At 37.5% G+C, this 15,058-nt stretch overlaps 1 protein-coding gene across 1 annotated transcript in view; it reads left to right on the top strand.

The window, feature by feature from the left end:
* zfhx3b (zinc finger homeobox 3b) overlaps positions 1 to 15,058 on the top strand; it is a 781,589-nt gene that overhangs the window by 14,739 nt on the left and 751,792 nt on the right. The window contains exon 2 of the mRNA XM_068222142.1: positions 6,393 to 6,555. The gene's annotated coding sequence lies outside the window, so the exon portion shown is untranslated. The remainder of the gene's footprint in view (positions 1 to 6,392; positions 6,556 to 15,058) is intronic.

Below are 15,058 nucleotides of genomic sequence, written 5' to 3'. Positions count from 1 at the left end.
TGGGCATGGAGGAGGGACAATGCATCAATGTATCATGTCTGGTTTGTCCGGAGACACAGTGACGAGTGTTTCTTTGTCAAATCAGTGTTGTCAAATTTTGATGACGTAACCGCACTGATTCTGGAGCCTCTGAAAGTCCGCGAATGTTATGTGATACAGCACTGGAAAGCACTGGAAATTCTCTTCTTTATGCCAATCTTTGAATTGTATGAATCGGATCAGCGGATCAAAAGTTATTAAATATTTAAGAGCAATACTTATTTTTAGCCGCGGGCGGCTGTCTCTGTCTTTAAGGGTTAAAACCGTTGATATGCAATTGTTCATGGTATGATAATCGTGCACGTTCAAATCGTGGTAGACCGTCATACCGGTATATTGTTACAACCCTACAGGAGACTGACGGAGACAAATAGAAATGAATGAAAGATTGTTGACAATTTGGTCCTTTTGGTAGGAGACTCTATAAATGGTCGTGTCTGGTTTCCTCTCGCAACTGCCTTTGCTGTCTACATATTTAACAGAACATTTTCCATAATTTACGTTGAATTTTATTTGGGCAGAGTGAGAGCGCGAGACAGAGCTGAAAAGTTTGTACAGGGTTTAAAATGAGCTCTCTTACTTTGACAAGATTTTGTCAACTAAAAGATTTTTCTAGAGTCATCCACCATAATTTTGTGGCTAAAAAGTATCGGTTCAGGCACTGTTTTTGCACCGGTACCATTTTAAAAGTATTGATTTAGCACCGGTATTGAAATAACCCCAAACGATACCCAACCCTATTAATAACTCATTTCTAATAACTAATTTATTTTATTTTTTGCCATGATGACAGTAAATAATACTTGACTAGACATTTTTCAAGACACTTCTATACAGCTTAAAGTGACATTTAAAGGCTTAACTAATTAGGTTAACTAGGCAGGTTAGGGTAATCAGGCAAGTTATTGTATAATGATTGGGGTGTCAAAATTAATCGTTTCTTCGGTGCACCGCGATGCAGACGCGGACAATTCGGTATCGGTTCAGTAATAATCATAACTGGTTATTACTGACGTCATTTACCTCATATGCGCTCTGTCGCAAGGGAGGCGATCGCGAGTATTTACAACGCTCTAACTACTTAAAACTCAGAAACTGTGCACAATTTCACTGTGTGTGTTTGCTGGATCAGTCTTTCACTGACATATACAACAAAAGCCCCTATTTCACTGAGATCGAGAGAATGAAAGTACTGAATTTCTCTCTCTCTCGCTCTCTCTCACACACACACACACACAGTGGCCCATTTGACCTGCTGGCGTGGCTCTCTTTTCCTCTCGGCTGTTTTACAGCGTTACTTCTGGATACAAAAACGAGCGCGTGTCTGAAGAGTTTTCTCCACCGTGTCTATCATACATCAGCTGTGAGATCGCCGCTGCCGCCTGCCGCTCAGTGTCACTCATCTGTGAAGAGCGCAGCGCGCAAGAGCCAATCGCAACAGTTTTTGTTGAGGGTGTGACCAATCAAAGAAGGTGTAAGAGAACCAGGGGCGGTGGACTGGCCATCTGGCAATTCTGGCAAATGCCAGAAGGGCTGGACCATTTTTTTAAAATGTGGGCCGGTCAACTATTTTTATTTATTTTTCATATATTGTTTTTACATGTAGGCAGTTTTTATTTCTTGCAAGATGTGAATATTATGATGATGATGATACTAGTAAGAATAATAATAAATGTTAAGCATTGGCCCAATCGGCAACGACCGGCTGGTTTCGAGATGGGCCGACCCAATCTGAGGTTACGCGGACGTAATCAAAATCTGGCAAGAATGTCAAACAAACAGTAAGTGCAACACAAGCTGATAGTCAGAGATGGACCATATAAAGGGAAAAGCAGTCAAGTCAGACACTGCCAAATACATAAAATTAACTGAACTAGTCTCGAAAGGGGGCAGCGCAGTGGCGTAGTGGGTAGCACTGTAACCTCACAGCAAGAAGGTCGCTGGTTTGAGCCTCGGCTGGGTCAGTTGGTTTCACGTGGGTTTCTTTCTGGTTTACTTCACAAGTCCAAAACATGCTATAGATGAATTGGGTAACCCAGTAATGGGTTGCAGCTTTGAGGGCATCCGCTGTGTAAAATACATGCTGGATAAGTTGGCGACTTGGCAGTTCCCAGGGACTAAGCTGAAAAGAAAATGAATGAAATGATTGCATATATAAATGGGTTGTTTTTGGATCCCGTCACCTACATTGAATATTTAAATATCCCTTAAATTTGGTACTGCTTATATAATTTTACCATCTGTACACCAATATAAGTAGTGAATGTGCGCGTCCATGGGTGGGCCTGTGTCGGTGTGGTAATGTGGGCTGGTGTGGCTACAATGCCAGGGCTGATTTTTAGACCCAGTCCACCCCTGAAGAGAACTAGACAAGGATCAGAAATTGAGCTGGATATTTATATTTGTTTATATTATTTGCTTAATGCTCGTTTTGTTTAAAGTTACAGTTTACATATCTGACTGTTTGTATTAAATGACAAAATTGTATTACAAATAATATATAAATATAAATATATTCATACATTTAATACAAGAACTGCAAGAAATACAAGACATATAAAACTGTGTATGAAAAGCACCGTCAATGCACCGTGATGCACCGAAATATCGGATTGAAACGAATCGATGGCTTGATAATCCGAACCGAACCGTGAGACTAGTGTAGGTTCACACCTCTAATAATGATGGTTTGTTCTGTAGACTATAAAAAAAATATAACTTGAAGCTAATAATTTTGACCCTAAAATGGCTTTTAAAAAAAAATTAAAACTGTTTTTATTCTAGCTGAAATAAAACAAATAAGACTTTCTCCAGAAGAAAACATATTATCAGACATTCTGTGAAGAGATTCTGCAATTTTTTCTTGACTGAATCCCAACTCATCCCATCCACACACACACAAATAGAATATCAACAAGCATGTCATGTTATTTGAGGAGAAATCAGTGCCGGGATGGTGGTTTGTGTACACACTGCACTTATATCTCAGCAGCAACAGTTCGGGATTTGTGTTGGGACAGCGAGCAGCAGCAGTCTGGGAGAGCGAGAGTGAAATTAGAGGAGGAGAGATGTGAAATATTGATGGTCTCTCTCTGTGTCCATCGCGAGCCCATTCATTATTCATCCCACCTTGAAGGTAGGATTGCCGCCCTCTCATGCAGGGTCCTGCCCACTCGTGTGTTTGCTCTTTCTGGGCTGCTGGAGACTCTGTGTAGCTCTGCTGACATTTGGCTCTGGTCATTCGCATGCTGCCGCTTTCTATTTCGGACTTATTTTTTCATTTGGAAAAAACAGTCAACGGTCACCCGGGTGGGAAAGATGGATGCTGTCTGTCAGTGTGGATGTGCATGAAATCAGGGGTGGCCTTTAGGATCCGTGACCTTAGAGAACACACAAACACGGTTAATATTCTGCCTCCCTCATGTCAGGTCGTCTGTTCTTCTCCAGCGTTTATAAAACTGTAAATAGCTTCAGACAGGCCTTTACACTGAGAATAAATAAATGATTCATTGGATTTATTACCTTTTTTTAAAGGTAAGTGGTTGCAAACTATTTATATGGGCTGGTTTAAACTAACAATTTAAGTTGAACGTTACTAAATATAATTTGTTTGTTTAAATTCAGCCCGTATAAATTCACTGCATCCACTTACCACTTAAAAATGTAATAAATCCAATGAATTTTTTCTTTTCAGTGCATCTAATTCACATTTTCTTTTCTTTTTTCTTTTTTGTAAACTTATCCTAAAAGGATAGAAACCCAGCGCAGTGCTTAAAATGTGCTTGACTCAGGATAAGGAGGTCTCACTGCACAGGACTTGCTGTGGAATGGCTCCAAAGAAGTGTGTTTTTTGGTTGTAAAGGGAAGTTGACCTTGTTCGGCCATAGTTAATTTAATGCTTTTACATGTAAGTTTTAAATATTTCAGCTCACCCACCCTGTGTGAGTTTTTTAGGCTGTGTCCGAAAGCTCTAAAATGCTACCTTTAGAGTAGGGCTGCACATATTTTTAAAAGAATGTGAATCACGATTTTTCTTTTGCTTAAAATCAACATTATGATATTCTCACAGTTCTTTAGATGTAAAATAAAGGTTAATATTTAGAGGTGTGAACCTATACTGGTCTCACGGTTCGGTTCGGTTACGATTATCATGCCTTCGATTCGGTTCAATTCGATATCTCGGTGCATCACGGTGCATTGACGATGCTTTCTATGTACAGTGTTATATTTTAGGGGGGAGGCTATAACATGCTGTCTGTATAAACGTACAGATACACAGCGGCACTCTGTCTCTCTTTCAAACACGTACATAAACATAGACCAAACAAATAAACAAACACACGCACACTTAAGCCCTCGCAACAGGGAGAGCTTGCGCTGAGCGGAGCAGAAAAACGAAAAAAAAAAAAAAAACGAAAAAAAAGAAGCACTTTTCTGACGGTTCCTTACTGAGAGCTTCTCTCACTTCGAGCTCTCTCGACTAGGGTTGTAACGGTATGAATTTTTTTACGGTATGATAATCGTAAAAAACAATACCACGTTTTGACGGTTTCGCGGTATACGGTATTAAATAGTAATTCTCATAGCAAAGACCCTGAAAAGAATAAGAACACGTTTTCTGACTGAACAAAGGTTTTTCTATGGGGGAAAAAAATGCATTTATTTACTGACAATGTATCTGCCCAAAAGGTCTGGGAATGAACAGAACAGAAAAAAAGTGTTACAAAATAATAGAACAGTGAAGCAAATTTGACTTTTTCCAAATAATATATTTTCAGTTTCTATAAACAACACCACTTACAATGAACAAATAAAAAAATAAGAAAATAATAAATAATGTGTCAAAGTCCAAATAAACATGGTGCAAATCCTCAGTAAAAAATAGATATAAATATTTACTATACTATAAATAGTTACATAACGAAACTAGATTCAATATGGAACATCCTTAGGTTTTATGTGCCAGCATGGATATGGTTGTCTGTGGATATGGATTTGGATGTGGTTGTCTGCAATGCAGACAAACAGCTGCACCTTCATTTGCGTCTTTTGAAAACAGCAAGAGCAGCAGTTCGTCTTTGCTGTGTCACTGTTTTGTCATGTTTCTGTGCTGCTGTGCATGCAAAAGTACTTAGTATGAGAATTATTTCATGCAAAACTTTTTTTTTTTTTTTGCGTTTTATTTAGCCGCGCATAAATGTATGCCTATCTCTCATTCCGTGTTGTTCAAAAAGCTCAGTGTTGGTCCACAAACAAAAGCGAAACCTATGCTTATTGGTTGTGATATAGCGAGTTTGAACCAATCTGGGCATGGAGGAGGGACAATGCATCAATGTATCATGTCTGGTTTGTCCGGAGACACAGTGACGAGTGTTTCTTTGTCAAATCAGCGTTGTCAAATTTTGATGAAGTAACCGCACTGATTCCGGAGCCTCTGAAAGTCCGCGAATGTTATGTGATACAGCACTGGAAAGCTGAGATTCTCTTCTTTATGTCAATCTTTGAATTGTATGAATGGGATCAGCGGATCAAAAGTTATTAAACATTTAAGAGCAATACTTATTTTTAGCCGCGGGCAGCTGTCTCGGTCTTTAAGGGTTAAAACCGTTGATATGCAATTGTTCATGGTATGATAATCGTGCACATTCAAATCGTGGTAGACCGTCATACCGGTATATTGTTACAACCCTACTCTCGACTAAACACATATTGCGAGGGCTCAAACGGAGCAGTGCTCGTAATGTCGAGCGAAAAAAAAGAAAGACAGCTGTGAAACATAACCAGTTTTGTCTTTTTGTAGGAAACACACTTTAGATCTTTTAGGGTAAGAGGTTTTTGAGTTAATGCCATCTATAACTGAATGTGTGTCAGGAAAATCGAAAACAAAACTAACTGAACCGCGCTCATTTCTGGCGCCCCTCTGGATATACAGCACCCTTAGCATTTGCCTATGGTGCCTATGCCACGGGCCGGCCCTTAGTTGGCTGAGTGTTGTAAATTAGGGGTGTCAAAATTAATCGTTTCTTCGGTGCACTGCGATGCAGACGCGGACAATTCGGTATCGGTTCAGTAATAATCATAAGCGGTTATTACTGACGTCATTAACCTCATATGGGCTCTGTTGCGAGGGAGGCGATCGCGAGTATTTACAATAGAGCTGTGAACCTACACTAGTCTTACGGTTCGGTTCGGTTACGATTATCATGCTATACAAATATTGTTCATTATTAACTACAAATTAAATCTTATTATAACGTTTGACCCATTTATTTGCTGTCTTGAATGTGTCAGTCTCTCAGTGACTACATGTGATTACGTCTTATTTGAAGCTCACTTTTGGTGTCACACAACAGAGTCCCCCTAAATGAGAAGCTCATCCTCCCGAGCTCCTGTCATCCAATGGGAATGGAGGAGTGGTGGTGCGGGGATTGGACCAGGTGGGAGCTTCAAAGTTCTTCTCGTAATCCAGGGAAAAGCTGAAGAGTTGCCCCCGAGACGTGAAGAACATCTCTCCAGGTACTGCACACTAAGGCACAGCTCACAGCTTAGCGTCAGACCCCTTTGATGCCACGCGATCCTAAAACTTTTGTTAGTTTATTTGGCTGCGTTTTCATGTATAATGTGCATTCGGACTCTTTCTGAAAAGGAAATCCTGCTGAAATAACCCTGGAGCCTGAGCGGTCTTGCTAAAGGCATCAGCGGACTCAAAGGGCTCAGCTGCCAGGTGTTCAATAACACAAGCGCGGAAAGCACTAGGTCAATCTCGGGATAAATCTTGAGAGGAAAAGAAAGAGCCAACGTAAGCAAAGAAGATCCTATCAAATTCATATTTTCTGAGCCGAATGGTAATATCTGACGATAGTGATCGATAGATGAACTTTCAGATAACTGGTTAGGAATGATTTAAATGCATTGAGAGCTGGAGCTGGAGATGAGAAAGCTCCTCTCAGTCCCTCTGAAGTGCTCGAGTGTGAATCTATCAAACCTGCTTTTGAGTGTGTGAATTCTCATTTCTCTCTGTCTCAGAGGGAGAAAAAAAAAGGAGAGAGAAATCGGGAAAAAATCTATGGAATTGTGTCTGACATGTATCATCAGAAGTGTAACACACATTAAAATAGAAGGGAAGCGGTGTTTGAAGAGGATATTTAATGCTGCTGTTCTCTGAAAAGTTTTAGTTTTTATGTTAAACAAATTAAATAATTAATAACATTTCTTGCGGCGTTAAACAACGTATTATTAAATAATATATATTTAGATTTATTTATTGACTGATACACATTTAAAAAGGTCTTCAGGGATCTTATTTTGTTTCTGTATTTTGGGTAGGTCGTGTCAATGTTTAGCTAACAGCTCCTGCACACCAGTCTAGAAGTCAGATTATTTGTAGCTATGTTACATACAAGTTTTTTTTTTTTTAAGTAAAAGTACAATGCTAAACATTTATGTAAAGATATGTATATAAAATGTTATATATGTCACCTCATTTTATTGTATTTTTGCTTTTTTATTTAAAATAAATTGTTAATGTTTCATTATACTATCATTCAGAGAAAAATATACAAATTGCCTAATATTTAAAAAAAAAACTCGACTGCGCTGGCTGATTGTATGTCTGCTTTAGACCAACTATACATTACGAAAATGAAGCGTGGCCGCGGCTGGAAAACAGTGTTTAATGCATCGCTCGTCACTTCAGGAGGAGTGAATTTATTTAGCTAAACTGCGACATGGTCATCTTGCGGAAATATTACCAACGATCCATCAGGTAATGTTTTCCCCTCTCTCTGTTGGTAAAGCGCTGTCAACAAATATTTTTCCTCCGTATCCCATAATGCACATCGCATCGGCCTACGGCAGCTGAATTAGTCCAAAACGCGCAGTACTTTTTGCAGTTGGACCTGTTTTAAAATGGATCATATCCTCACCACAAACGAACTGCTCCAGGGTTCGTTTGAAAGCGTACCGAGACCACCTCTTCAAGCAGGTCTTGGTACGCTCATTTGGTCCGCTTTTGGTGCGCATTCGAGTACGATAGCTGCATTCTCACCTGCCCAAACGAACTGCATTTTTATTGTTTCATAGCAAACCAACACAATCTCACGGCAATTCGTAACTTTTTGATTTAGTGGCTTATTCGTATATATTCGTATGATCTCATTCGTACAATTTGATATGATTTGCTCACCCCCAATGATGGTTGGGTTTAGGGGCGGGGTTTGCCTTACTTCCTTTTTAAAATAGTACATATTCATACATCTGAACTTGTACGAATTCGAAAGAATTAGCCACTTAATTGACAAAACGTAAAATAGTTAGGTTTTTCGTGAGATCAGGCTGGAAATAGCATGTATTATACTAATAATATAACTAATATTATACTTGCTTAATATTTACAGATTCAGATAATCTTTAGAAAATAATAATTTCTATATATCAGGACAGAAAAAATTTCACAAAATTTAAAATTTTTATTTTATTTTTTATACATTGTGTTGAATACTTAAAAAACACATTTTCATGATTGACCAACATACATGTACTTATTGAAGTCGTAGTATATACTGGGCGTAATATACTGATATTGTTCAAGTACATATATATATATATATATATATATATATATATATATATATATATATATATATATATATATATATATATATATATATATATATATATATATATATATAGAGTGGTGCATGATTTTGTCCATTGGGAAATGATTGAATTGTTGAAAGATGGGTGATGCTAACAAAATAACGGAAGCTTGACAAATGGACAAATTCAGAACGGAAATGAGATGCCCACTGATAGCCCTGCCCTAAAGGACAATAACCCCACCCTAAAGGACTGATAGGCCTGCCCTAAAGGACTAATAACCACACAAACTGATAGGCCTGCCCTAAAGGCCTGATAGTCCTGCCCTAAGGTACTGATAGGCCTGCCCTAAAGCACTGATAGACTTGCCCTAAAGTAATGATAGACTTGCCCTAAAGCACTGATAATCACGCCTTAAAGCTCTCATAGCCACGCCCTTAAGCACTGATAGCCACGCCCTAGAACACTGATAGCTCGCCCTTAAAAACTTATAGTCACGTCCTAAAGCAGTGATGGTCACACCCAAAATGACTGATAGACCCACCCTTAAGCACTGATAATCCCGCCTTAAAGCACTGAGAGCCATGCCCTAAAGCACTGATAATCCCACCATACAGGACTGATAGCTCCACCCTTAAGCACTGATAGACCCACCCTAAAGGACTGATTGTCCCACCTTATATGACTGATAGCTCCACCCTAAAGCACTGATAGACACACCCTAAATGGCTGATTGTCCCGCCTTATATGACTGATAGCTCCACCCTAAAGCAATGATAGCCCCACCATAAAGGATTTTCATGTGATCATTTTTTTTTTTCAAGTGAAAAAAGTCATTTCGAGGGGGAGGGAAGCTTATAGTTTTTGATTAAAGTTTATGAGGGTAAATTTATTTTTTACTAAAACAATGATGCGCACAGATACATCGTTTGTAACAAGAGCTACTGTAATATATGCATATAAAAGTAAGAAGAGAAGGTTTTGATTTGATGGCTTTAAATGACATGTTTTGTGAAAAGTGGTGCCCTATATTGGGCAGTCTGGCGTGTGTCAGGTTACACTGAGGAAATTCATTGGTTATACAAATTTGTTTAAGGAATGTGGTTGCAAACAATTTATTTGGGCTAGATTTAAACAAACAATTTAAGTTGACAATTACTGAGGCTGCATTTAAACGGCACTGTTTAAGTGAATCAATTCTGATTTTTTTTCTCCCATGTGGCGCAGATCGGATATGGCCCATGTAAGTGTAAGCAGGAACAAATCACATGGTCCGATTTACTCAAATCAGATTCAGGTCTTGTTCATATGTGGAAATTTATCCGATATGAATCGGATCTGTGTTCTCATGTCTGCAGTGTAAGCAGGTAGATCAGATTTTCACCTGTCAATGCGAGTCGCGTGTCATTAAAAACCGAATGACGTCAAGTCTGACGATTTCTTTTCAGAACAGACTTCAGCAGAGTCCCAAACCTTAAATGTCATACATGAGGAAATGTCATTTTTGTCAAAAATGTCATTTTTGTCTTCATATAATGATGTTTTCGCGGCCGGGAAATCATATGTGATGTGAGCTGCTGACCGTGAGCTGTTATCACAGAGATGGCGGGTGCGCGCTCTACTTAATGATGGGCGCACGCGCTCTACTTAATGATAGACGAGCGCGTCTACTTTAGTGAACAGAACCTGCATATGTTGATACAGATAATACAGATACAGATAACATTCAGTTTGTACAGATGTACAGATGTAAATAACATTCAGTTTGTGGCACAGAGGGTTCGTTTGGGAGCCGCGCGCGAGGTATGAACAAGCACTTAGCAGTCAAAATGAAACCGAAAGTGTGCACGTCATTTAAATGATCAGATCGCATTTTAGAGTTATGATTACGGCAAGCATTTGATATGTTTTTCTTTCATAGCGAACCCACAGTTGTGCATGAAAATAAATGTTTACAATGTCAGTATAACTACTCTAGCCTATATATTGTTGAATATAATCTATGACAGATTGCAAGCATATATCTCAAACGTAATAATTCAACATTAGAATTATTATAGAATTATTTATAGAAACCAGTAGACCTACACATAATATTATTATTGATGTTGTGCCATATGTTTGTTTTTACCATACCTTTATTTTATATTTACAGAATCGTGAGAGAATCGTCAAAAAAAGCCTAAATACCAAAAGAAGATGGACAAATGAGAACCTTTCTGTTATAAACTATAGTAAAACAGCTTGTCAAAAGCTGCGGACAGATTGCATACAGGAATAGAGAAAAGAGCAATCTTTAATTATTAGCTCTTAGTCAGCGCCTGCTCTTTTTTTTTTCCTGGTCATTGCGCCTTTGCCGTATGCTGTGTAAATGCAGACGATTGGATACGAGCAGGGTTGGCGCGTCCATAGAGGCGACCTAGTCGGCCGCCTAGGGCGGCAGTATAGAAAGGGCGGACACCTCCCTTACCACCCGCGTCCTCAGTTATGTCCGCGGCACCTCCACCCACGTCCTCAGATATATTCGCGCATAGACGCAAGAATAGAGAGGGCGGCGTCAACGACACCTCCATCAGCGCCCGCTTGTCCTCACTTATATCCGAGGATAGGGTGGCAGAATAGAGGTCCGCGACACCGCGCGTCCTCGGTTATATCCGCGCATAGGGCGGCAGACACCTGTCCGCGACACCTCCCTCCCTCAACACCCGCGCATTTACACTTATATCCGCGCATAGGGCGGCAGAATAGAGGTCCGCAACACCTCACTTCATTTTCATAACCAGTCACTTTCGTTTTCACTTTGGAATTGAGGGCGGCGTGATCGTCCTCTGCCTAGAGCAGCAGTTCAGCTTGCTCCGGCCCTGGATACGAGTCACTTTTAAAAGGTAATGTAAGCAGGTCATCAAAAAAATCGGATACAGTCACAAAATCGGAATTGATCATCAAGATCTGCTGTGTAAATGCGGTCTAAATTTAACTTGTCTGTTTAAATTAAGCCTATAATAAATAATACCCATAATAAATTGTTTGCAACCAGATACCTGTAGCAAATCCAACGTGTATTTTTTTCAGTGTGGGATTGATTTCAAGTATCTTTTGCACACTAAACAAAAAAGTCCCCAGCAAACTAATGCATGACGTTCCAGCGTATCACTGTTGCATCTCCAAAACTTGCTGGGGAGCAAAATAACTTGAAAAGAAAGCCTCCAATATTCCCTGTGCCTGCTCAGAAGAAAGCCTGCTCGGTTGTCAAGTTTCAAGGGTATTCTCCCCAGCGTGTAAAGTGTTGTTCGGGTAAACTAAAGTGAAGGGAACCGTTCACCGAGATGAAAGGACACATGGCGCTATCAAAGGGCTCGCTTCAGACCCAATCCAGTCAAGCAGATTTCTAGAATTTTCTGTAATGCGACACATGAAACAGAGGAGCAGGAGATGGAGGAGATCTTTCAAATCCAGACCCCCTGTGTGTGCTCGGGTCAGTGGGCTGCAGGCTCTACAGGGAGGAAGCCATTTTGTGCCATGGGAGATAATGAAACAGTAGCATGGAGAGCGTGAGGACGGTTGTTAACATAGAGGCATACAGCTCACCTTTTGGTGACAGTTCAACTTTGTTGAGATCAGAACTGGTCATATTGAATTTGAGTAAACTTTATTACTATTATTATTATTATTTTGTCACACAGCAATCTTATATGGCTAAATAATGAACTGCTTGATGGGGTACTCTGTTTGACATTTATCGTATTTTTATGGTAACTTACTGGCATCACTATTGTTACCGCAACTGCCCCTTTACAGTAAATTACCTGTAAATGTGTTTTACAGTAGCAGGGCCCTACCACAATTTAATTTTACAGTAAAATAGCCTTACCACAACTTCTTTTTTATGTAAAAATACCATTTAACACAATTTAATTTATACTATGATCATTTTACACTACTTTTACTGTAATTTACCGTATTCACATTTTACACTCGCAGTACAAAACCTTTATTTTAAATAAAGGTTTAATAATTATAAATTCCAAACAAGTGGCACATTTTTTCATAAACCGTCTCATTTTTGTCTTCAAGTACAGTAGCAGCGCTTGATGGGGTTGCACGGTTTACCGGTACTATGGTAGTATCGCAATACTATGGCTCCAAAATACTGCCAGGGCAACTGTAGTTTGTGAACGGTAGTATCGTCAATAATGGTTTATCTAACATAGATAATGTGAAAAAGTCACTCAAATGCTCACATGTTTGTGCAACAATAGACCATTTCATTTTCACAAAAAAAAAAAAAAAATTAATGAAAATAAACAAAGTTGGATAAAGAAATGGGTCAAATTCAAATTATTTAGTTTTTAATTTTTGAAAAATATTGCCTCTATTTTGTTTATTGTGAAAAGTGACAGTTTAGACATTTGGACATAATAATAATAATAATAATAATAATAATAATAATAATAATAATAATAATAATAATAATAATAAAACTTTTAATTAAATATTTTGTATAATAGTTAAAAATAATAATAATAATTAAAATAATAATTATAAGTAATACTATATATATATATATATATATATATATATATATATATATATATATATATATATATATATATATATATATATATATATATATATATATATACACACACACACACACACACACTCAGTTGAAGTCACAATTATTAGCTGGCCTGTTTATTTTTTCCCCCAGTTTAAAAAAAAAAAAAATTCAGCACATTTCTACACATAAGTTTAACTAACTCATTTTTAATAACTGATTTATTTTATCTTTGCCATGATGACAGTAAATAATATTTTACTATATATTTTCAAAACACTTCTATACAGCTTCAAATGACATTTAAAGGCTTAACTAGGTTAAATATTTTAACTAGGCAAGATTGAATAGCGATGGTTTGTTCTGTAATTACCGAAAAAAATATATAGCTTAAAGGGAATAAAAATATTGACCTTAAAATGGAAATAAAAAAAATTCTGCTTTTATTCTAGCCAAAATAAAACAAATAAGACTTTCTCGAGAAGAAAAAATCTTATCAGACATACTTTGAAAATTTCCTTGCTTTGTTAAACATCATTCATATATATATATATATATATATATATATATATATATATATATATATATATATATATATATATATATATATATATATATATATATATATATATATATATATATATATAAAGGGGGTAGGCTCATATTTCTGACTTCAACTATATATATATATATATATATATATATATATATATATATATATACAATCAAAATAATAAAAAATTAAATAAATAAATAGAAAATATAAAAATAAAGCATGTGAGGACATGGCAATATTTCAATGTTCTGATTTATTCAGCTTCTACTTTTTTTTGTTTGTTTTGCATTTTATATAGGGTTGTTTTGACTTTTTAACCATTGGAATAACCTGTTAAAATTAGTTTACTGGCAGATGCGTGCAGATATAAAAATAACCGTTAAAAAATTCATTGGCTCTATCCATGTACACTTGCATCATTTTGTTGCATCCCTGTGTTAATGTTAAGACATGTGGCTGGTCATATTTTTTTTCTTCTGCTAGACTATGATGATGTGAAGATTGCATGCTTATGTTTGAATAAAAATGACAGAAAACGTAGGCGCACTTAAAAACATATATAATAATCCAGAGTTGCACTAATAGTGAAAGCGACTAAAGGTTTCTCTTTTGCTGTGGTTTTGCCTCCCTGCATTAAGATGGATGTGCGCTGCGCCTTTCCGACTTATTTGAATCCGTGCAGCAGACGTCCAATTTTTATCACCTTAGAGGTGGAGATTCACAGCAGACCTGCAAATATGAAAAGTACATTTGTGCTCCATTCTGGTTTATTCCCATCTGCCTGGAGTGCCGGCAATATTAGAAAGCACAGCAATTTTGGGGCTGTATTTTCTGACCGAGCGGTTTGAATCTGGCCCATCTGCAGCCCATTAAATTATATGAAATCACTGGTATTTTTCAAATACATGCCAGGTTGAAAACTGTTAATAAATCTTGGGATGAGCAGCACAGAGAGGAGAGAGCAGTGGTTACGTTAAAAAAAAAAAAAAAAAAAAAAAAAAAAAGAGTTTCGTCAAGGTGATTTCAGCCTGTCAGTGGAAATTGCACTCGTCCAATAATGATGAGGTAAAATGGGCAGAATTAGGGTTATATTAGACAAGCTAGAGGACTTTTTTTTGCTTTTCTTGCTTATTTGGGGGGGTTTTAAGTTTCACCGGGTCGTATTTTAGCTTTGTCAAACTCAGAAAGCATCTCAGTTTTCATTATCACTTGCTGTTTAGCTTTTTTAATGCACATATCTATGATATACTTCTAGTACATCAATGTTTTTAATTTGTACTCCTCTCACCTTTAGTTTTTTCAGTTAG

Source organism: Danio rerio, chromosome 7, assembly GCF_049306965.1.
Source record: "Danio rerio strain Tuebingen ecotype United States chromosome 7, GRCz12tu, whole genome shotgun sequence".
Classification (NCBI taxonomy): domain Eukaryota; kingdom Metazoa; phylum Chordata; class Actinopteri; order Cypriniformes; family Danionidae; genus Danio; species Danio rerio.
The sequence above is the reverse complement of the archived record's forward strand: the minus strand, read 5'-3'. Positions and strand labels throughout refer to the sequence as shown.